Below are 24,565 nucleotides of genomic sequence, written 5' to 3' on the forward strand. Positions count from 1 at the left end.
ATTCATCCTACCACGATGGATTGACCTAGCAGGAGGAGGTGAGTTGCAAAATGCAAATGCAGAGGAAGTAAAAAACCTCTCGCTCAATAACATAGAATGTAATAGTTGCTAGAGTTGAGACATCTAAAATGATTCACAAATCTATCATCTTCACCTAAACCAGTGCTTGGCATGTTGTAGGTATGCAAGAAATATTTTTTTTATGTTTATTTTATTTTTGAGAGAGACAGCACAAGCTGGGGAAGAGCAGAGAGAGAGAGGGAAACACAGAATCCAAAGCAGGCCCCAGGCTCCGAGGTTTCAGCACAGAGCCTGACGCGGGGCTTGAACTCACAAACTGTGACATCATGATCTGAGTGAAATCGGCTGCTTAGCAAACTGAGCCACCCAGGGGCCCCAAGAAATATTTATTGAATGAATGAATAGATGAATACAGCTCCCCTTGGAGATTGCAGACAGAAGAAAATGAAAGTATCTGTAGAAAATAACTTCAAATTTTTTTTCATTACATTAAAACCAAATAAGTATGTTTGAAAACTTTTTTGTGAAAAGGATTTTCCATTTCCACAAAAGTGACTAAATCTGCTCATTAAATGGGAAAATCAAATAGGTAACAATCTGGGATGGGGGTCATCAGTAAGCATCGATCCCTGGGTAGACTCATTCAGTGAGGCATACACCTCTAAAGAAAGTGGGAACAAACCACATTTTAAATGGGACCATTCCTTAATAATGGCCTGCCTCTAGCCTTTTCTTTGGGTTCTCCATCATACTGTACTTCATCTGGCTACTACTTTAATAACAGTGGGTGACTAAAGGGGGCGCCTGGGTGGCTCAGTCGGTTCAGCATCTGACTTCGGCTCAGGTCATGATCTCGCGATGCATGGGTTCGAGCCCTGCATAGGGCTCTGTTGACAGCTCGGAACCTGGAGCCTGCTTCCGGCTCTGTGTCTCCCTGTCTCTCTGCCCCTCCCCTGCTCATGCTCTCCCTCTCTCTCTCTCAAAAATAAAAAAGCGTTAAACAAAAAATTTAAAAGAGTGGGTGACTAAAGGTATCATTCTAAATTTAGACTCAGGTCAGCACAATGGCTGGACAACTTCAGCTGTTTCAATTGGTACTAAATGGATCTGACTTTGGAATAACCAACTCCCATCCCAATTAAATCCTGGATTAAAGCAGTATGAGAACCAGACTCCTCTAACATACTTAACTTGAAAGGAGAAGAACTGGGGCACCTGGGTGGCTTGGTCAGTTAAGCGTCTGACTTCAGCTCAGGTCGTGATGTCACAGTTGGTGGGTTCGAGCCCCACATAGGGCCCTGGGCTGACAGTTCAGAACCTGGAGCCTGCTTTGGATTCTGGGTCTCCCTGTCTCTCTGCCCCTCCCCCACTCATGCTCTGTTTCTCTTTGTCTCAAAAATAAACAAACATAAAAAAATAAAAAAGAAAGGAAGGAGAAAACGTGTGAATTGGAGAAGTCCAGTTTGTAAATTATAAAATGCTTCTCTCAGCCCTTCTCTCTAAACAAACTCACTTTCTAGTCTCATTGACATATGAACTTGTTGCCTAATGAGCCAATTGAGATAAAAAGGTCACCCCCTATCAATCTCACTCTTGGGGAGCAGAAGGAAAATATCACAAAAGAGCCAGTATGAATTTTAAATAAAGCCGTCGTAACTGAGAATATAAAGATAGTATGGAAACTCCCTGGCAACAAGTGTATCCTGTACACTCTATTGACGGCATTCTTACACAAACAAGAATTGACAGGGAATGTGTGTTCTGTGCTGAGGCCACAGCCAGGAGTGGTTCATGTCAAGCAAGTGGCATCTGTTGTCTATCACCAGCAGCAGAAATCTGAACAATTCTGCCAGTACAAGTGGGTTTTGTTTTGATACCTTGTTAGTGAAACAAAAGTACTGATGTTTCAACATAGTGGGTTTTTCCTCTTATGTTTTTCCCTTGGCAAAAATCTAAACAAGTCAAGAGCCTTAGAAAACCAGTGTTGTACTTTGTCTTGTTCTGTTTTAGAGAGAGAGAGCATGGGCAGAGGAGAGAAGCAGAGGGAGAGAGAGAGAGAGAGAGAGAGAGAGAGAGAATCCCAAGCAGGCTCCCGATGTGGGCTCGGCACTGAGACTTGGTGAGGAGTCAAAACATGAAATAGGATTTTCCGTTTCTCCGGAAATTTGATGAAAAATATATAACTTGAACAAAATGTTTATCAACATTTATCATCCACCATGGGCGATTTCATCCATCATGAAATCAATAACCACATTGTGGAAGTAAATGAGGACCATCCAAATGAGAACAGAAACTATTTATCCAGAGCTTGGTTTAGCAAGGGAGCCACCATCACTTGTGTTTGGCAGGAACTGACTCAAAGGCAGACAGGGGAGTAGAAAAGTGCTATATTGAAAGAAATCTCAGATATGCTTAGATGGAAAGCTGTTGGCACGGGCAAGATGGAGGCAGGCTCACTTGAAGCAGAGCTTGTTTCTCTTGGGAAGCATGTTTGGCTTTCTCTGGTCCTGAGTTGGAAACTGAGACAAAAATACAGAAGCCGGAGCTGTTGACTAGGTCCTGACACTTCTGGGCCAATTGAACCAATGGCTGCAGAGGTTCTGGGTGAGAGCTCTATTGTCATATGTGGTCTGGCCATTGTCTGTTTGTACATTCAGTCTTTCAACATGAAAACCAGAATGTTAAAAAACAAAACAAAACAAAACCCCAGAAGGTTTAAGTCTGCTGAAGAGGCATCAGCATAGACTTGAAAGTTAGTTGTTAAGAACACTGTACCTGAAGGGGCGCCTGGGTAGCTCAGTCCGTTAAGCATCTGACTCTCGGTTTCGGCTCAGGTCATGATCTCACAGTTTGTGGGTTCGAGTCCCACGTCAAGCTCTGCGGTTCTGTTGGGCTTCTCTCTCTCACTCTCTGTGCCCCTCCCCCACTCATGTGGGCTCTCTCTCTCTCTCTCTCTCTCCAAATAAATAAATAAACTTAAAATATACATATTATGGTCTATCAAAGAGAAGCAATTGAAGATGTTAATAATCGTAAATAATCTGCAACTTCAAAGAATACTGTAGGCAATTTTAAGTGAAAAACAAAATTATGAGACCATACTAAAAAATACACACTTCAGAAAATGCCAGTGACACAATTTTAGAAAGAGAGATGTTTAAGAAACTGATTAATGTACACAAATATATGCCAAAAATAATTATTCTGATGGATTTTTTAACGTGCAGATAACCAATATGAAGACATTTTTAAATTTGTTTTATTTTAAAGTATTTAGATACATATTTTATTGTAGAAAAAATGTTTATAATTTTTCTGGGTTTTTATTTTTAATTTTTTTAATGTTTATTTATTTTTGAGACAGAGAGAGACAGAGCATGAGTGGGGGAGGGTCAGAGAGAGAGAGGGAGACACAGAATCTGAAACAGGCTCCAGGCTCTGCACTGTCAGCACAGAGCCCGACGCGGGGCTCGAACTCACGGACCGTGAGATCATGACCTGAGCCAAAGTCGGACGCTTAACTGACTGAGCCACCCAGGCGCCCCTCTAGGTTTTTATTTTTAAAAAGATTTTTTTCTGAATGAAAATTTTAAAAACTTTTACAAGTTTTAGTGTCATAGAAAATACTTTTTATAATAAAAAAGCCTGCATAAACTATGCATGTAGAATTTAATGACAAATATCATTTTAAAAATTAAACAGAGACATTCTGGAAGTAAATGCACAAAAATATCAACCACGATTTTCTTGGGCTGGTAAGATTACTTTTTTAAAATTGTTTTTGAATAGAACTATTTTATAGGTCCACCAATATAATAAAATGAATTTGTTGGTCAATAGATAAAAATTTCAATGAAACATGTAATTGTAACTTTTAGGACCCCCATTTCAAATATGTCTTGGTTTGGACAATAAATTATATAGTTACCCTATGTATCTGTATTGCCCACTCTTTCCAAAATTAGGTTCCTTGAAACCCTTTTTTCCTGATGGCCTTTGGTTTTCTGAGGATTTAGGTCTAAAAAAAAGGACTTTTAAAAAATAAGGAAGGAACCGAAACTCAACAACAACAAAAACACCAACCTGATTAAAATGGGCAAAGGACTTGAATAGACATTTTTCCAAAGAAGTATACAAATGGCCAACAAGCACATGAAAAGATGCTCAACATCACTAATTAGGGAAATGCAAATCAAAACCACAATAAGATGCCTCATCATATCTATTAAGATGGCTACTCTAGCACAAATAAAAATAAAAACAGAAAATAACAAATGTTGACAGGGATGTGGAGGAATTGGAAACCTTGTACATTGTTGGTAGGAATATAAATGGTGCAGCTGATATAGAAAAGAGTATGACCGTTACTTAAAAAAAATAAAATGGAATCATCATATGATTGAGCAATTCCACTTCCGAGTATATACCTGTAAAAGTTTTCTGGGGCTGCCATAACAAAACACCACAGACTGGTGTCTTAAACAACAGAAATTTATTTTATCTGCTTACAGTTCTGGAAGCTAGAAGTCCAAGATCAAGGTGGAGGTGAGTTTGGTTTCTTCTGAGGCCTTTCGTCTTGGACGACAGATGGTCCTCCTGTTGCTGCTTCTTCACATGTTTGTCTCTCTGTATATTCATGCCCCTGTGGTGTCTCTCAGTGTGTCCAAATTTCCTTTCTAAAAGGAATCCAGTCAGATTGGATTAAGGCTCACCCTAATGGCCTCATTTTTCTTAGTCACCTGTTAAAAGGCCTTCTCTTCAAGTACAGTCATATTCTGAGATACTGGGGGTTAGAACTTCAACATATGAACTTGAGGGGGACACAATTCAGCCTCTAACAACACCCAAAATAATTGAAATCAAGGTCCCAAAGAGACATTTGTGCGCCCATATTCATAGCAGCATTATTCACAATAGCCAAAAGGTAGAAGCAACCCAAGTGTCCATTGATCAATGAGTTGATCCACAAAATGCTGCATATACATACAATGGAATGTTTTTCAGCCCTAAAAAGGAAAGAAATTCTGATATATGCTACAACATGGATGAAACTTGGGGACATTATGCTAAGTGAATTAAAACAGTCACAAAAAGACAAATAATGTATTCTACATATATGAGGCCCCTGTGAAGTTCATAGACACAAAAAGTACAAGGGTGGGTGCTAGGGGCTGAGGAGAGGGAGGAATGAGGAGTTGGTGTCTAATGGGTATAAGGTTTCAGTTTGCAAGATGAAGCAGTTCTGGGAATTGGTTGCACAACAATGTGAATACACTTAACACTACTGAAGTGTACACCTAAAAATCGTTACGATGGTAAATTTTGTGTTATGTACATTTTACCACGATTTTAAAAATTTTAAATGATAAGGGACCCCTGGGTGGCTCAGTCAGTTAAGCATCCGACTTTGGCTCAGGTCATGATCTCACAGCCCGTGAGTTTGAGCCCTGCATTGGGCTCTGTGCTAACAGCTCAGAGCCTGGAGCCTGTTTCAGATTCTTTGTCTCCCTCTCCCTCTGCCCCTTCCCCACTCATGTTCTGTCTCTCTCTGTCTCTCAAAAACAAATAAACGTTAAAAAAATTTTTTTTAATTTAACTAATAAAATGACATAAATGTGTACACACATACACAATTTCCATTGTTAAATTTCCTTGTTTTCATATGGTACTATAATTATGTAAGATGTAACCCTTTAGGGACACAGGGTGGATAGAGGAAACCTCTCTGTATTGTCTTTGCAACTTCCCATGAAACTATAATAAACTTCAAAGCAAAAAGTTGTTCTTAAATCGCACTTTTGTGTTTAAGAAGGAAGTTATAGACTGCCAATTCAATCTCTTGGACCAGCATAACAGAACTTCACAGAGACAGAGATTAAAGAGTTTATTTAACCATAGCCTGCCTGTGAGGGTAACTTTGATCAGAAAGAAGGTCACAAGCTGGGACCCAGCAGGACCAAGTAGCCCATGTAATGATTATTACAAGTTATTAGCTGTCAAAGGAAAGAGAATCAACATGCTTTCTCTTTGGTACTGGGGCCTTGGTAATGGCTTCCAACTGAGAAGAGTTCCCAACAATAATTCTGCATGTCGAATGCCTCATTTACCCAACAGTAAACTATGAAGTATAGCCCAGATTCTCTTCCTGTATATCACTCAATATCATACTGTGAGGGCACAACCGACAGCATTGTTTCTAGCCAAGGCCAATTTGTAGTGGCAGGTTTTTGCCTCCAAACTCAGACATAAGATTTACCCCTTCCCTTGAAAAAAGATTGGTTTCCCTTCCCCCAAACTGGAGTCTAGAAACGTGTAAACGTTATGGGTGCAATCTGTCTTAACCACCAATTCTCTTTTTTTAAAAAAAAAATTTTAACGTTTATTTTATTTTTGAGAGAGAGAGAGAGAGACAGAGTGTGAGTTGGGGAGGGGCAGAGAGAGAGGGAGACACAGAATCCAAAGCAGGCTCCAGGTTCTGAGCTATCAGCACAGAGCCCAGTGGGGGGCTTGAACCCAAGAACCACAAAAATCATGACCTGAGCCAAAGTTGGACACTTAACCTACTGTGCCCCTCAAATACCAACTCTCTTAAGGAAGTCCCAACTTTTTTAATGACAAATTTGGAGGTGATATCTAGAACTTTATCTAGTTCTTTCGCCTATGATTCAAATCTCAAATTTTCCACTGTAATGACTGCCTCTAGAAGAAATATTTTTGTTGCCTGGCTCTGAAAATAACTCACATAAGGCTAGTTAGAAAGAAAACTAAAGGAAGATCTCTTCTTTCAAGGTCGTGTAACCAGGGTGGTTTCATAAGCTTTTTAAAAAATTTTTTTAATATTTATTTATTTTTGAGAGGGGGGCAGAGAGACAGGGAGACACAGAATCTGAAGCAGGCTCCAGGCTCCGAGCTGTCAGCACAGAGCCTGATACGGGGCTCAAACTCACAAGCTGTGAGATCATGACCCGAACTGAAATCAGACACTTAACTGACTGAGCCACCCAGGTGCCCCTATTTCATAAGATTATAAAGGAGAAACATACTTCCCCATTCACCAAGAAAAAACATCCCGCAAAGTGCCCAATACCAGGGCCTAACAAAGACAAATAGATGACACATCTTTTTTTTTTTTTAAGTTTATTTATGTATTTTGAGAGAAGGAGAGAACGCACGAGGAGGGGAGGGGTAGAGGGCAAGGAAGAGAGATGGAATCCCAAGAAGGCTCCATACTGTTAGTGTGGAGCCCAACTTGGGGCTTGAACCCAGGAACCGTGAGATTAGTACTTAAGTCAAAATCAAGAGTCACTTGACTGAGTCACCCATGTGCCCCTTGATGACCCACCTTGTGTGATCTTGGAGCGCCATAGACTGGATGTTTGTGCCTCCCCCCACCACCCAAAAATCATGTTCGTTACCGGTGAGTCTGCTTTGTGTGAATGGAGGTCCTGGTCCTTGGATTCTCCACGAGAAGATTTACATGGGGATCTGAGCTCAGAATAAGCCAACCAAGTGTAACTTGCCCCTAGGTTGTTTGGGGATTGGATATAATTGGGTCTCTCTGGGAGGAACTGTGAGGTCCAGTGGAGTGGTCTCTAATGGAGGCTGTTTTCCAATCATTTGGGAAACTCCTCCCACAGGTTGGGAATGAGGGGTTGACCTGACAAGGTTTTTACCAAACTGTCATGGAAGCCTTTCTCCATGGGGCAGAGTGGAGAGTGGGGTGTATCCACAATGCATATGCATTATAAATTTTTTTAAATGTTTTCTATTTTATTTTTGAGAGAGAGAGACAGAGACAGAACACGAGCAGGGGAGGTGCAGAGAAAGAGAGGGAGACACAGAATCCAAAGCAGGCTCCAGGCTCTGAGCTGTTGGCACAGAGCCTGATGCAGGGCTTGAACTCAGGGATGGTGAGATCATGGCCTGAGCCAAAGTCACCAAAGGAGCCACCAACTGAGCCACCTAGGCTCCCCAATGCATATGCATTACAAAGAGTCTAGGGGCTACCCTGGGGCAGAGGTGAAAGAGGAGAGGGCATGCACTGCACCTGTAGCTCTTGCTCTGTCAGGCCCAAGGTCTTGGAAGCCACAAGTTCAAGATAGTGAGCACCCTGGCTTTTAAAGTGTAGCTTACTTGTAACCGTCCTGGCCTCCATCTCATGTCTCTATCGTTCCCCTTCAAGGACTTGGAACTCTGCCTTGGGGCATTCCTTCCACTGCTGTGTCTAGCTTCTACCTAATACGTTGAAACCAATTCCCCAGTGATGGTATATGAGGGGGCGCCGCTGGGAGGTGATTAGGTCAGGAGCGTGGAGCCCTCACTAATGGGATTAGTGACTTCACAATGAAGAAGCAGGCTCTTGGCATCTTGGTCTTGGACTTCCCAGCCTCTAGAACTGTGAAAAATAAATCTGTTGTTTATAGGCCACCCAGCCTATGGTACTTTGATATAGTAGCCCAAACACGTAGCCTACATCAAAACAAAACAAAACAAACCCCAATAATATTTGGACTCTGATCACAGAATAAAAACTAATTCTTGTGTAAGTGTTCAAACTAAATACTATGAAATTCTTCTAAAGCCATTTTAGGGCCTGTCACAATAATGTGAAGTAGGCTTCCTTATCTTTCCATCTTCCAAACTATGTTCCCCCATAACAGCATTCAGTATGTATAGAATAATATTAATGATTGTTAAAAATCTTCTCTGCAGCAGGTACTTTAAAACATTAGCTCTAATGTTCTAACAACATACTCGGGAGGTATCATTAACCTGAAGTTATAGAAACAGAGGCTCAAAGAATTAAGTCACTTGCCCAAGTTCCACAGCAGAAAAGATTTCAACAAGAAAACAAATGTGGGCAGTAGTGAAGGAAAATAGAATTTTTAAAATGATATGTATGGATATGGTTGCAGCAAAAAGAAGGAAAATCATAGATATAAAAGGAAACTAAAATTTTAAGTGTAAGTGATGGCAATTAGGAAAGGGTTTTAGTTTTCCATTGCTGCTAGAAAAAAAATTACCAAAAATTTGTGGCTTAAAACAACACACATTTATTATCCTATAGCTTTGGAGATCAGAGGTCCCACAGGATCTCACTGTGCTAAGAACAACATGTCAGCAGGGTTCATTCCTTTCTGGAGCCTCTAGAGGAGGATCCGTTTCCAGGTTCTAGAGGCAGGCCTCTTTCCTTGGCTCATGGCCCCACTCTTCCATCTTCAGCCGTCAACATTAAGCCAAATCCTTTTTATGCCACCACCTCTCTCTAGTTCTTTTTCTTCTGCCTCCTTCCTCTTTAAGTCCCCTGTGATTACATCAGGCCCATCTAGATAATCCAGGATAATCTTCCTATTTTAAAATCAGCTGACTAACAGCTGATTCCATGCGCAACCTTAATTCCCCTTTGTGCCTGTCGACATCCTTGAGTGGCGATTATCCTGCCTACCACAGACAGGTTTGAAGACTATGGGATCAATTCATGCTACACAGACAAGTGGGCCTTAGGAATTCACTTTTCCGTTCTATCAGTATTTATTGTGTGCTTACAAAGCATCGGGAACTGTTCTAGGTGTGAAACCGGTAACCAAAGGGTTAACAAGAATACTAAGTGCAGCTGCAACTTCTTACTCAGACCTTTTCTCTTTTGCCTTTAAAACACCTGGACAGATGGATCTAAAGGTAGGGCCAGAGTAAGCTTGTGCTTTTCAAGCAGTGCTATTACATCAGGATGAAGGAGTCCTATCAAAGCTGCCTGAAGAAGTCATTGGAAAGGTAGGACAGGAGGGTGGGCCGATAGGAAGCCAGGATGAGCAAAATCAGCATTTCCTTGACTCTCCTTCTTCCGGGAGGCTTGCACTCCTGTCTACTTGTTAGGCTGCGTTTCGTAAATAAACATATTCCTTGCTGCATCCCCCATGTCTCAGAGATTGGTTTTACAGCATGTTGGGCATATAAACTTGGGTTCTGTTACAGGTGCTGCAGATAAAATAGAAAACAAGGCAGATTGGTTTGTGTTTTCACTGGGTTTTCAGTATAGCGCCCATATATTTATATTACATTAAAAAAATCTGTTAAGATGAAACAACATAGCAATATAAATGACTTTCACTGAATATCTTTAGCCCTGTGGGTTCATAAGAGAAATTGTCTATTACTACCTTTTCTTAGTCTGTCCTTATTTGATTTGGTTTCAAGGTTATTTAATAGTAGTTCCCACAGTTTGCATTCCTTCTGTTTTCTGGAATAATTCATATAAAATACGAATTATTTCTTTTTAGAAAATTTGATTGAACTCATCTCTAAAACTGTTCAGGCCTGGGTTTTTGTTTTGTTTTGTTGAAGTTTTCATTCCCAATTCAATTTATTTAATGGTTATTAATCTATTCAGATTTCTGAGACTTTATGTTTTGAATATTTGTCAATTTCATCCAGGTTTTGAAGGTTATTATTGCTGCACCATCATTCATAATGTTGGTTTATTTCTTAACATTTTCTGTGTCTATAATTACTTCTCCCTTTTTATTATTCATTTTGTTTCTATGTATTTTCTCTCTCTGGGTTGGTTTGTTGGCTTTTCTCTTAAATTCTGCCAGAGGTCTATTAGGATTATCTTTGGTTCCATTAATAATCCCCAATATTTTTGGTTTTATTAATGGATTTTTTTGCCCTTATGCTTATTACTTCCCTCCTTGTTTTCTTTGCTGAATGTGTTGGCCTTTTGTAATCTCTTATTTCCTAGCTTATTTCTCTTGCATTTTCTTTTTTCTTAATTTTTTTAATGTTTATTCAGTTTTGAGAAAGAGAGACAGAATGTGAGCCGGGGAGAAGCAGAGAGCAAGGGAGACACAGAATCTGAAGTGGGCTCCAGGCTCTGAGCTGTCAGCACAGAGCCCGATATGGGGCTCAAACCCACGAACCGTGAGATCATGACCTGAGCTGAAGTCAGACACCTAACCAACTGAGCCACTCGGGTGCCCCTGTCTCATGTCTTCAGTAAAATATACTTAGAGCTGTACATTGGTCTTTAGGTATTGCTTGTTGTGTTGCACAAATTTTCACATATGTTACTTTCATGTCATCTGTCCTAAATATTTTGTGATTATTCTCCTAATTTTGTCTTTAACTGAATATTATACTTTTAAATTTCCAGACTCGTGGGGTGCTTCGGTGGCTCCGTCGGTTGAGCATCTGACTTCGGCTCAGCTCATGATCTCATGGTTCATGGGTTCAAGCCCCACGTTGGGCTCTGTGCTGGCAGCTCAGATCCTGGAACCTGCCTTGGATTCTGTGTCTTCCTCTCTCTCTGCCCCTCCCCTGCTCACGCTCTGTCTCTCTCTCTCTCTCAAAAATAAACTTGAAAAAAACTAAAAATTTCCAGACTTGTGAGATTTGTCTCTCAACCTGATGTTGATTTCTAATTCTACTTCATTATGGTCAGAGAGAATAATTTGCATGATGTTGATTCTTTGGAATTTATTGAGGTGGGTTTGTGTGTGTGTGTGTGTGTGTGTGTGTGTGTGTAATCTAGGTCATAGAAGATTTTTGTGAATGTCTCACATGTAATAAAAAATGTATATCCTTTCTGGGCTGCAAAGGTCTAGATATTTCTATTAGTTTGTGTTCATTGTGATTATATTAATATTATCAGTTATGAATTGATTTTTCTATTTGAGTTTCCGAGAAGGGGGCTATACTACAAATAGAATAAATTTATCTATTTCTCTCTATTGCCTTGTCAGCTGTTGCTTTCTATATATGTGTATACATGTATTTCATGATCATTTTATCTTCTTGATCAGTTACTCTTTTTACTTGCATAGTTTGCTTCTCTTTATCATTTCTGATGCATTTCACCTTGAATGAAATAGTGTCAGTTACTAAAACAACTTCTCTCAGTTTCTTATTGTGCATAAAATCTAGGATAGCCTTCTTAAATCATTAAATTCTATCTTTTTGTATTCTAATATTTTAAATGTATCTTTGTAGATTCATATTTCTTCTTGGTTTCTTAATTAAACTGTCTTAGTTTGTGAGTTTTAGCCACTTAATTTTTTAAATAGCTGTTAAAGTTTATTTCTAGCTTCTTATCTTTATTTTTTTTCACCTACTCTACAACTTTAAAATTTACCCCCTTAGTTCAGTCTTCTGTATTTCTTTTACTTTCACATAGAACATTTCATTTCTGACCCTTCTGGGCATCAAATGTGTGGGATTTTTCTCCACACCAAGCAATCTGCAACACCAGCTGGGTGCCCTACAACTTAATTCTGATACTGTCTACATGGAGATAGCATCGGATCCCACAGATTAAGGGCTTAGTCTCATTAGACTGTCCTCTCACTTTAGATGTCAATCATAATTAGTCCTCCAGTTATCCACAACTTCCATCCAACTTGGTTACCTACCAGAGGTTCTCATGGTCTCCTCCCCCTTGGATTCAATTATTTGCTAAAGTAGCTCACAGAACTCAGGAAACATGTTTACCGGTTTATTAAAGAATATAATAAAGGATACAGATTAATAGCCAGATGAAGAGATCACATAGGGCAAGTTCTGGGAGGGTCCCAGGCACAGGAGCTTCTATCCCAATGGAGTTGGGGTGCATCACCTTTCTTGGACATGGATGCGTTCAGCAACCTGGAAGTTCTCCAAACCCTGTACATTTAGGGTTTTTATGGAGGCTTCATCACATAGGTATGATCAGTTATTAACTTCATTTCCTGCCCCTCCCCCTTCTAGAGCATTCTGCTTCTGATCACATCTTGGTCTTTCTGGGGACCAGCCCTCATCCAGTAGACCACCCAGAGTCATCTCATTAAAACAAAAGACACTCCTATCATCCAGGAAATCACAAGGGTTTCAAAAGCTCTGTGTCAGGAAGTAGGGTCAAAGACCAAAAATTAGAACAAGAGATGTTCCTGGTGTTCTCATTACTTAGGAAATGGCAAGGTTTTTTTTTTTTTTTTTTCAATATATGAAATTTATTGTCAAAATGGTTTCCATACAACACCCAGTGCTCATCCCAAAAGGTGCCCTCCTCAATACCCATCACCCACCCACCCTCCCCTCCCTCCCACCCCCCATCAACCCTCAGTTTGTTCTCAGTTTTTAAGAGTCTCTTATGCTTTGGCTCTCTCCCACTCTAACCTCTTTTTTTTTTCCTTCCCCTCCCCCATGGGTTTCTGTTAAGTTTCTCAGGATCCACATAAGAGTGAAAACATATGGTATCTGTCTTTCTCTGTATGGCTTATTTCACTTAGCATCACACTCTCCAGTTCCATCCACGTTGCTACAAAGGGCCATATTTCGTTCTTTCTCATTGCCCTGTAGTATTCCATTGTGTTATATAAACCATAATTTCTTTATCCATTCATCAGTTGATGGACATTTAGGCTCTTTCCATAATTTGGCTATTGTTGAGAGTGCTGCTATAAACATTGGGATACATATGCCCCTATGCATCAGTACTCCTGTATCCCTTGGGTAAATTCCTAGCAGTGCTATTGCTGGGTCATAGGGTAGGTGTATTTTTAATTTTCTGAGGAACCTCCACACTGCTTTCCAGAGCGGCTGCACCAATTTGCATTCCCACCAACAGTGCAAGAGGGTTCCCGTTTCTCCACATCCTCTCCAGCATCTATAGTCTCCTGATTTGTTCATTTTGGCCACTCTGACTGGCGTGAGGTGATACCTGAGTGTGGTTTTGATTTGTATTTCCCTGATAAGGAGCGACGTTGAGCATCTTTTCATGTGCCTGTTGGCCATCCGGATGTCTTCTTTAGAGAAGTGTCTATTCATGTTTTCTGCCCATTTCTTCACTGGGTTATTTGTTTTTCAGGTGTGGAGTTTGGTGAGCTCTTTATAGATTTTGGAGACTAGCCCTTTGTCCGAGATGTCATTTGCAAATATCTTTTCCCATTCCATTGGTTGCCTTTTAGTTTTGTTGGTTGTTTCCTTTGCTGTGCAGAAGCTTTTTATCTTCACAAGGTCCCAGGAGTTCATTTTTGCTTCTAATTCCCTTGCCTTTGGGGATGTGTCGAGTAAGAGATTGCTACGGCTGAGGTCAGAGAGGTCTTTTCCTGCTTTCTCCTCTAAGGTTTTGATGGTTTCCTGTCTCACATTCAGGTCCTTTATCCATTTTGAGTTTATTTTTGTGAATGGTGTGAGAAAGTGGTCTAGTTTCAACCTTCTGCATGTTGCTGTCCAGTTCTCCCAGCACCATTTGTTAAAGAGACTGTCTTTTTTCCATTGGATGTTCTTTCCTGCTTTGTCAAAGATGAGTTGGCCATACGTTTGTGGGTCTAGTTCTGGGGTTTCTATTCTATTCCATTGGTCTATGTGTCTGTTTTTGTGCCAATACCATGCTGTCTTGATGATGACAGCTTTGTAGTAGAGGCTAAAGTCTGGGATTGTGATGCCTCCTGCTTTGGTCTTCTTCTTCAAAATTACTTTGGCTATTCGGGGCCTTTTGTGGTTCCATATGAATTTTAGGATTGCTTGTTCTAGTTTCGAGAAGAATGCTGGTGCAATTTTGATTGGGATTGCATTGAATGTGTAGATAGCTTTGGGTAGTATTGACATTTTGACAATATTTATTCTTCCAATCCATGAGCAGGGAATGTCTTTCCATTTCTTTAAATCTTCTTCAATTACCTTCATAAGCTTTCTATAGTTTTCAGCATACAGATCCTTTACATCTTTGGTTAGATTTATTCCTAGGTATTTTATGCTTCTTGGTGCAATTGTGAATGGGATCAGTTTCTTTATTTGTCTTTCTGTTGCTTCATTGTTAGTGTATAAGAATGCAACTGATTTCTGTACATTGATTTTGTATCCTGCAACTTTGCTGAATTCATGTATCAGTTCTAGCAGACTTTTGGTGGAGTCTGTCGGATTTTCCATGTATAATATCATGTCATCTGCAAAAAGCGAAAGCTTGACTTCATCTTTGCCAATTTTGATGCCTTTGATTTCCTGTTGTTGTCTGATTGCTGATGCTAGAACTTCCAGCACTATGTTAAACAACAGCGGTGAGAGTGGGCATCCCTGTCGTGTTCCTGATCTCAGGGAAAAAGCTCTCAGTTTTTCCCCGTTGAGGATGATGTTAGCTGTGGGCTTTTCATAAATGGCTTTTATGATCTTTAAGTATGTTCCTTCTATCCCGACTTTCTCAAGGGTTTTTATTAAGAAAGGGTGCTGGATTTTGTCAAAGGCCTTTTCTGCATCGATTGACAGGATCATATGGTTTTTCTCTTTTTTTTTTGTTAATGTGATGTATCACGTTGATTGATTTGCGAATGTTGAACCAGCCCTGCATCCCAGGAATGAATCCCACTTGATCATGGTGAATAATTCTTTTTATATGCCGTTGAATTCGATTTGCTAGTATCTTATTGAGAATTTTGGCATCCATATTCATCAGGGATATTGGCCTGTAGTTCTCTTTTTTTACTGGGTCTCTGTCTGGTTTAGGAATCAAAGTAATACTGGCTTCATAGAATGAGTCTGGAAGTTTTCCTTCCCTTTCTATTTCTTGGAATAGCTTGAGAAGGATAGGTATTATCTCTGCTTTAAACGTCTAGTAGAACTCCCCTGGGAAGCCATCTGGTCCTGGACTCTTATTTGTTGGGAGATTTTTGATAACTGATTCAATTTCTTCCCTGGTTATGGGTCTGTTCAAGCTTTCTATTTCCTCTGGTGGAGTTTTGGAAGAGTGTGGGTGTTTAGGAATTTGTCCATTTCTTCCAGGTTGTCCAATTTGTTGGCATATAATTTTTCATAGTATTCCCTGATAATTGTTTGTATCTCTGAGGGATTGGTTGTAATAATTCCATTTTCATTCATGATTTTATCTATTTGGGTCATCTCCCTTTTCTTTTTGAGAAGCCTGGCTAGAGGTTTGTCAATTTTGTTTATTTTTTCAAAAAACCAACTCTTGGTTTCGTTGATCTGCTCTACAGTTTTTTTAGATTCTATATTGTTTATTTCTGCTCTGATCTTTATTATTTCTCTTCTTCTGCTGGGTTTAGGCTGCCTTTGCTGTTCTGCTTCTATTTCCTTTAGGTGTGCTGTTAGATTTTGTATTTGGGATTTTTCTTGTTTCTTAAGATAGGCCTGGATTGCAATGTATTTTCCTCTCAGGACTGTCTTCGCTGCGTCCCAAAGCGTCTGGATTGTTGTATTTTCATTTTCGTTTGTTTCCATATATTTTTTAATTTCTTCCCTAATTGCCTGGTTGACCCACTCATTCTTTAGTAGGGTGTTCTTTAACCTCCATGCTTTTGGAGGTTTTCCAGACTTTTTCCTGTGTTGATTTCAAGCTTCATAGCATTGTGTTCTGAAAGTATGCATGGTATGATTTCAATTCTTGTATACTTATGAAGGGCTGTTTTTTGACCCAGTATGTGATCTATCTTGGAGAATGTTCCATGTGCACTCGAGAAGAAAGTATATTCTGTTGCTTTGGGATGCAGAGTTCTAAATATATCTGTCAAGTCCATCTGATCGAATGTATCATTCAGGGCCCTTGTTTCTTTATTGACCGTGTGTCTAGATGATCTATCCATTTCTGTAAGTGGGGTGTTAAAGCCCCCGCAATTACCACATTCTTATCAATAAGGTTGCTTATGTTTGTGAGTAATTGTTTTATATATTTTGGGGCTTCCGTATTCGGTGCATAGACATTTATAACTGTTAGCTCTTCCTGATGGATAGACCCTGTAATTATTATATAATGCCCTTCTTCATCTCTTGTTACAACCTTTAATTTAAAGTCTAGTTTGTCTGATATAAGTATGGCTACTCCAGCTTTCTTTTGGCTTCCAGTAGCATGATGAATAGTTCTCCATCCCCTCACTCTCAATCTAAAGGTGTCCTCAGGTCTAAAATGAGTCTCTTGTAGACAGCAAATAGATGGGTCTTGTTTTTTTTATCCATTCTGATACCCTATGTCTTTTGGTTGGCGCATTTAGTCCATTTACATTCAGTGTTATTATAGAAAGATACGGGTTTAGAATCATTGTGATGTCTGTATGTTTTATGCTTGTAGCGATGTCTCTGGTACTTTGTCTCACAGGATTCCCCTTACGATCTCTTGTAGGGCTGGTTTAGTGGTGACGAATTCCTTCAGTTTTTGTTTGTTTGGGAAGACCTTTATCTCTCCTCCTATTCTAAATGACAGACTTGCTGGATAAAGGATTCTCGGCTGCATATTTTTTCTGTTCATCACATTGAAGATCTCCTGCCATGCCTTTCTGGCCTGCCAAGTTTCAAAAGAGAGATCAGTCACGAGTCTTATAGGTCTCCTTTTATATGTGAGGGCACGTTTACCCCTTGCTGCTTTCAGAATTTTCTCTTTATCCTTGTATTTTGCCAGTTTCACTATGATATGTCATGCAGAAGATCGATTCAAGTTATGTCTGAAGGGAGTTCTCTGTGCCTCTTGGATTTCAATGCCTTTTTCCTTCCCCAGTTCAGGGAAGTTCTCAGCTATGATTTCTTCAAGTACACCTTCAGCACCTTTCCCTCTCTTCCTCCTCTGGGATACCAATTATGCATATATTATTTCTTTTTAGTGTATCACTTAGTTCTCTAATTTTCCCCTCATACTCCTGGATTTTTTTATCTCTGTTTTTCTCAGCTTCCTCTTTTTCCATAATTTTATCTTCTAATTCACCTATTCTCTCCTCTGCCTCTTCAATCTGAGCCGTGGATGTTTCCATTTTATTTTGCATCTCGTTTAAAGTGGTTTTCAGCTCCTCGTGACTGTTCCTTAGTCCCTTGATCTCTGTAGCAAGAAATTCTCTGCTGTCCTCTATACTGTTTTCAAGCCCAGCGATTAATTTTATGACTATTACTCTAAATTCACTTTCTGTTATATCATTTAAATCCTTTTTGATCAGTTCATTAGCTGTTGTTATTTCCTGGAGATTCTTTTGAAGGGAATTCTTCCGTTTGGTCATTTTGGATAGTGCCTGGAGTGGTGCGGACCTGCAGGGCACTTCCCCTGTGCTGTGGTGTATAACTGGCGTTGGTGGGAGGGGCCGCAGTCAGACCTGATGTCTGCCCCCAGCCCACCGCTGGGGCCACAGTCAGACTGGTGTCTGCCTTCTCTTCCCCTCTCCTAGGGGCGGGATTCACTGTGGGGTGGCGTGGCCCGTCTGGGCTACTTGCACACTGCCAGGCTTGTGGTGCTGGGGATCTGGTGTATTAGCTGGGGTAGGCAAGGTGGGTAGGCAAGGTGCACGGGGGCAGGAGGAGCAGGCTTAGCTCGCTTCTCCCTAGGTGATCCACTTCAGCAGGGGCCCTGTGGCAGCGGGAGGGAGTCAGACCCGCTGCCGGAGGGGTGGCTCCAAAGAAGCACAGCGTTGGGTGTTTGCACGGAGCGAGCAAGTTCCCTGGCAGGAACTGGTTCCCTTTGGGATTTTGGCTCGGGGATGGGCGAGGGAGATGTCGCTGGCGAGCACCTTTGTTCCCCGCCAAACTGAGCTCTGTCGTCCCGGGGCTCAGCAACTCTCCCTCCCTTTGTCCTCCAGCCTTCCCACTTTCTGAGCAGAGCTGTTCACTTATGACCTCCCAGATGCTAAGTCCCGCTTGCTGTCGGAACACACTCTGTCCGGCCCCTCCGCTTTTGCCAGCCAGACTCCGGGGCTCTGCTTGGCTGGCAGGCTGCCCCTCCGCCCCGGCTCCCTCCCGCCAGTCCATGGAGCGCGCACCGCCTCGCCGCCCTTCGTACCCTCTTCCGTGGGCCTCTCGTCTGCGCTTGGCTCCAGAGACTCGTTCTGCTAATCCTCTGGCGGTTTTCTGGGTTACTTAGGCAGGTGTAGGTGGAATCTAAGTGATCAGCAAGACGCGCGGTGAGCCCAGCGTCCTCCTATGCCGCCATCTTCCATGGTCGAAATGGCAAGGTTTTTAAGAGCTCTGTGTACAGGACATGGGAAGAGACCAATACAGATATTCTTTATTGTTTCATGCCTCCCTTCCTGCTGCCTTCCACTGGATGCAGGGAAATTCATCCTGCTGGAATGAAGTTATGGATTCTATTTCTACTCTTCTGGTGGTTTCCCCTAATTACTAAGACCCATTCTTTCCCCCATCAACTTCTCTATATATCTTTTTCATCCCCTCTTCCCTCTTAATAGGCATGCCAACCACATCAAGATAAGTACAGTAAAACCTTGGTTTGCAAGCATAATTCGTTCCGGAAATATGCTTGTCATCCAAAGCACTCATATATCAAAGTGAATTTCAAGAGCCATTGGCTCAGTTGTGATCATGTGACATTCAGTGTCACATACTACTCATATTGCAAGACATTGCTCCTTTATCAAGTTAAAATTTATTTAAAATGTTTGCTTGTCTTGGGGCACCTTGGTGGCTCAGTCGACTGAGCGTCCAACTTCAGCTCAGGTCATGATCTCAAGGTTTGTGTGTTCGAGCCCCATGTTGGGCTGGTCGCTGTCAGCATGAAGCCTGCTTCAGATCCTGTCTTCCTCTCTCTCTCTCTGCCCCTCCCCCATTAGCTCGCTCATGCTCTCTCTCAAAAATAAATAAAAATTAAAAAAAAAATGTTTGCTCATCTTGCTGAACACTTGCAGAACAAGTTACTCGCAATTCAAGGTTTTACTGTATATTAGTTCCCAAGCAGCTTACTGCTCTCAGCTCCTCCACCTCCAGGCCCTTGTATCCTAAATACACCCTCCCAATTTCCCCAGGGCCAGCCTCAGGATCCTGGCTCAACCCCATAGCACCAGCAGAGATCTGCCTCCCAATCTGGACAGACCCACCATGGAGCCTGCCAGTATTCAGGGGTCGCCTCCCTAGGGCTGGTGTTGGGGGGGACAGTGTGGACTTTCAGATCCCTGCCAGCCCCGGTTCTGTGTGCCAGCAGCATTCCTCCAGGTGATGTCACGTGGTGGTGGGAGGGTCCATTGTCTCTGGATTCCCATTAGCGCATGTCTCACCCAACTCCCTCTTCCTAAAGCAGCTCTTGGTAGGGATGATCCGGACACCATCGCACAGACCCTCCCTGTCTGCCCACACAGCCCTGGGCTGGACTGTCGGGAGCTTTGTGTGAGACCTGTCAGGACATCACACCATGCTCTCAAGTCAAGGCCCTCGTGATCATTTTCATCTTTTGTTGAAAAACGGAGAGGAACGTTGCACGCGGAAGAGGCAGGATTGTGCAGTGGTGGCTGAAGAGTGGACAGGAGCTTGAGTTTCAGTTTTCTTATGAGAAATTTTCCATAAAGAATATCTTCACTGTGAAATAAAGGCAGAAAATAGCAATATTGTCCTGACAATAGCAGATCACGATAAAGAAGTATCAGTAGGGGTTTTCCTTCAGATTTTAGGACACTGTACAAAGGGCTAATACCAATACTTCAATGGGAAGATACTTTAAAAAGTTACCTGTGTGGTTGTTGATTTATATAGTTAGGCATAATACCTTGCCTCACCTAACTTGACTGGTGTTGACCCTCTCTGGCAGGGCTTACCTCAGCTTGCCTTATAGTGAAGCACTGATAATAACTATCCTTAAAAAGTTGAAGTTCTGACATGAGGAAAGAGGAGATTTGTTTTCTGATTCATAGAGCACAGGAATGATCAGTGACTTGAAATACAGATATTTTTACTTTACTATGAGAAAGGATTTACCATTTAAAAAACCCTTTCATTCAATGATGTTGGAGGAAAGGCTGACTTCTCTTTCTATTCTGTCTATAGAAAGTATTACCAAACTGTGGTCATTCATTGGGTTATTTCTGTGAGGGTTCAAATGGAGTCTGGGAGATTTGATGGGGTGTGGTAAAGTGGAACCCAAACATCAGATGGGGATTGCACCTGATAACCTTTAAGTTAATAATTAAGAGTGCTGGCTCAGAAATAAGACATACTTGGTCCAAATACCAGCTCTTCCACTTTCTATCATGTACAGTTTTAAACTTCACGCCATGAAAGTTAGATACTACGTACATTGTTATTCTTAATTTTAATTGGAGTGTTAAGTCACTTACGCTTAATGTAAGAATTGATATGGTTGGATTTAGTTCTGTAATTTTATTCTGTGTTTCTTGTTTGTTCCATCTGTTTTTTGTCCTCTGTCCCTCTTTGCCTTATTTTGGGTTAAACATTTAGCCAAATACCACGCTGTGTGGGTGCAAGGTGAGACTCTGCCAGGCCCAGCAGAGAACATCTGTTGGGAAACAGTAAGCTGAATAGAGATTCCAAAGGTTCTCCAGGGCTGGGAGACATAGGCACTTGGACCAGCCAGAATGGGGAGACCCCACAAAGCACCAGGCATTTAGTTGGCATCTTGGAGGGACTGTACTTTAGGAGTAGGGTTACTCTAGGCTTTAGAAAATGGCTATTTTAGACTCATGTTAACAAACTAACAGCCTCAAAAGAATGAAGGTGATCGATTAGTAAATGAACTGCCTTCCAGGAAAAAAAAAAAAAAAAAAAAGGCATGACTCTCAAAAGGAAGACAACAAAATCCAGACTCAACATAGAATCATCCACGTCCTGTGAGAAATGCAAAATGTTGGCATGAACAATTTCGTCCAGCCACCCAACCCCCTTCACTGAGAGACTTGACCCAACTTCATCATGACTTCTAGCCATGTCCCTGGGACAACCCAACAGGACTCAAGTCCCTGTCTGGGAAAACTCAAGGCTGCCAAAAGAATTTACTGTTTGTTCCAGCTGACACCTGGGATAGGCCTCTGACCTCCCTTTTCTGAGAGCATCCGCTTTAGAAAATGTACAATGATTGATTCTTTCTCTGTGCCTTTGAGACGGACAAGAATCTTCTAACCCCCAGAGATGTCTTTTTCAAGGACCTGAGAGCCATTCCTTTGAAATGTAATCATCAAGAAGGATATGGCCCCTGCCTCCCAGGCTCTGTGACAGGATAGGGGCTGATGTTGGCAGACACAGATGGCTTAATTACACCCTTTGACCTCCTTCTGTGTTTTGCCTTTAGCACACTCCAGCCTTTAAAGGGCCTTCTGCCTTTTGTTTCAGAGGAGCAGAGCTCAGGTTACACTGGGGTCTCCCTGCTACTGCAGTAGTACTGAATAAAATCTGTCTTACAGCCTCTAACTAGTGTTTGAGACAACAGTTTAACATCTAGCTTTGTTTCTCTTTCACAGCAGCACACCATAGATAAAAAATTATGAAAGAGGCACACACACACACACACACAAAAGCAGGAAATCGTGACACATTCTGGATATGTGTCACATATTCAACACAATGTTGATCACGGATGATTGTACCTCCCAGCACTGGAGGACCTCTGGAATCACTGTTCTCTGCTGGGCCTCACGAAATCTTACCCTGCACACTTATGCCTTAGTGTTTGGGGTCCCTGGGCAGGATTTGGAGGCTTCTTTCTACAGCTCCCTTCCCTCTGGCACCTGGCCCTACACATTCTCACCAATGCAGTATCTCTTATATCTCACAGATTCTACTTTTCCACACTGCAGTCTGGAATGTGCCCTAGGCAAAGAGCTACTAGAGCACCTGGGGGCTTCCGTCCTGTGTTTCCCCTCTCTCAGCTTAACAGTCCATGCTGTGATCCCATGTCTGAAAATAGCCTTGGGTCTTGTGTGCAGTTTTGCAGTTGCTTACAGTGGGAAGGCTAACCTAGAATCTGTTATGCCATCATGCTGAAAGCAGAAGTCAATTACTCTTGTATTAGAGATGAGAAAATGGAAGAATGATAAGGTTGAATAACGCATCCAAAATCACACAGCAGTTTAAGTATCAGAGCTGGAATTCAGACCCAGGCAGTCTGCCTTCAGAGCTCCTCATTTAATTACTGAATGAAAAATGGCCTCTATATACATGCAAGCTGTTTGGTTCAGTGTCAGGAGCATAGTATGTCCTTAACAAAGTGTAGCTGATTATTCTTAAAGACCCTAAATTATGAATTGGTATCAATCCTAGCTCTTCAAAACAGAAGATGGTCAATAGGACATTCGCACCACCACATGAGTTGGGATTCTTGATTAATACTAATCTTTACTACCGTCCTACCATTAACAAATGAAAAATGGGCATTTGCTGAAGTCCTTTATTGCTTAAGTCCTGCTTATTTGCATGCACAAAATATTAAATCCTTAGTCGGCTTTTTTGCCATTAAATTCTACCTTTATTTATTAGAAATATAAAGCAAAACAAATAAAACAATCCAAGCAATCAGGCATGGATGGGGACTCCTATCAATTTCAAATCAGTAGCTATTGTGCAGTAATACCCCCATCTGGCCATAAAGCAGATTGCAGCAGAATGAGGGCACAAGTTCACGAATGCAAATATTTGTAATAAAACCCTGCTCTTAACCTACCATCTAATATTTAATTCTTTTTTTTAAGTTTCTTTTTAGGGGGGAGGGGCAGAGAGAGACAGAGAGAGAGAGAGAGAGAGACAGACAGACAGAGAGACAGAGAGAATCTCAAACAGGCTCTGTGCTCAGTGCAAGGACCAATGTGGGGCTCAAACTCATGAACCATGAGATCATGACCTGAACTGAAATCAAGAATTGGGCACTCAACTGATGGAACCACCCAGGCACCTCAATTTCTTAATTCTTAATCTACCACCTAAATGAGTCTAATTTTCCATCTTTTATAAAAATTGATAATGAGACCTCTTTAAGCCCATGCCTTTCCTTGGTTTTGGCCCATATGCTTGGAAAAGTTTGCCTCTGTCTTCTGCCCCTCCCCGCCCTTTTACTGAGATCTGTTAATTTCTTTCAAACTTCAGTTCTCTCTACTAGCACAGAATGCAATAGACACATGGCAGTTGTGCACTCACTCTGATTAACACAGGAAGAAGAACTAGTTTATTCAGATCATCTTTCCACTCCAATCTTGCCCCGGACCAAAAAGGCCACACAAGTAAACATGTATATATTCCATTCTATTGATGTGATATTCAAATTAACTGAGTAGCAGCTGGCAGATCATTGCACATGTTCTTTGTAAATGACCCTTTTGATAAATCCTAACCTTAAAAAACTTACAAAGGGAAATGACAAAATCAGGAAAAGGTAAATTAAATACATTAAATCAAGGCTTGCTTTACTGTTACCTTCCAACAAGCCCAAACCTTCCCTTCCTTTTTTCCTTTGCTCTTTTTAAAATTGGAAGTATCATTGATATATAGTATTATATTCATTTCAGAAGTATAACAAATAATTTGGTATTTTATGTATTGTAAAATGATCACAAGTCTAGTTAATAAGATTAATAATCATCACACATGATTACAAATTTTTTTTCTTGTGATGAAAACTTTTAAGATCTCCTCTCTTAGCAATTTCAAATATAGAATTCAGTATTCCCAACTACAGTCACCATGTTGTATGCTACATTCCCATGACTTGTTTTATAACTGGAAGTTTGTAACTTCTGACCCCCTTCATGCATTTCACCCACACCCACGGCCCCCCCACCCCTGGCAACCACCAATCTGTTCTACATATCCATGAGTTGGACCAAAATTCCTTTTTTTGATATCAGCTTTACTGCTGGGC

General features: G+C 41.2%; 1 long non-coding RNA gene across 1 annotated transcript; it reads right to left on the bottom strand.

Moving 5' to 3' along the window:
* Window positions 1–4,499: 4,499 nt before the first annotated feature.
* On the bottom strand, window positions 4,500–8,306 carry LOC121030272 (uncharacterized). The gene is made up of 2 exons (XR_005790150.1): window positions 8,158–8,306; window positions 4,500–4,700 (listed from the first exon to the last, which is right to left on the bottom strand). It is a non-coding gene; the product is annotated as an uncharacterized LOC121030272 (long non-coding RNA).
* Window positions 8,307–24,565: the final 16,259 nt, after the last annotated feature.

Source organism: Herpailurus yagouaroundi, unplaced genomic scaffold, assembly GCF_014898765.1.
Source record: "Herpailurus yagouaroundi ecotype Mexico unplaced genomic scaffold, PumYag 140, whole genome shotgun sequence".
Classification (NCBI taxonomy): Eukaryota; Metazoa; Chordata; class Mammalia; order Carnivora; family Felidae; genus Herpailurus; species Herpailurus yagouaroundi.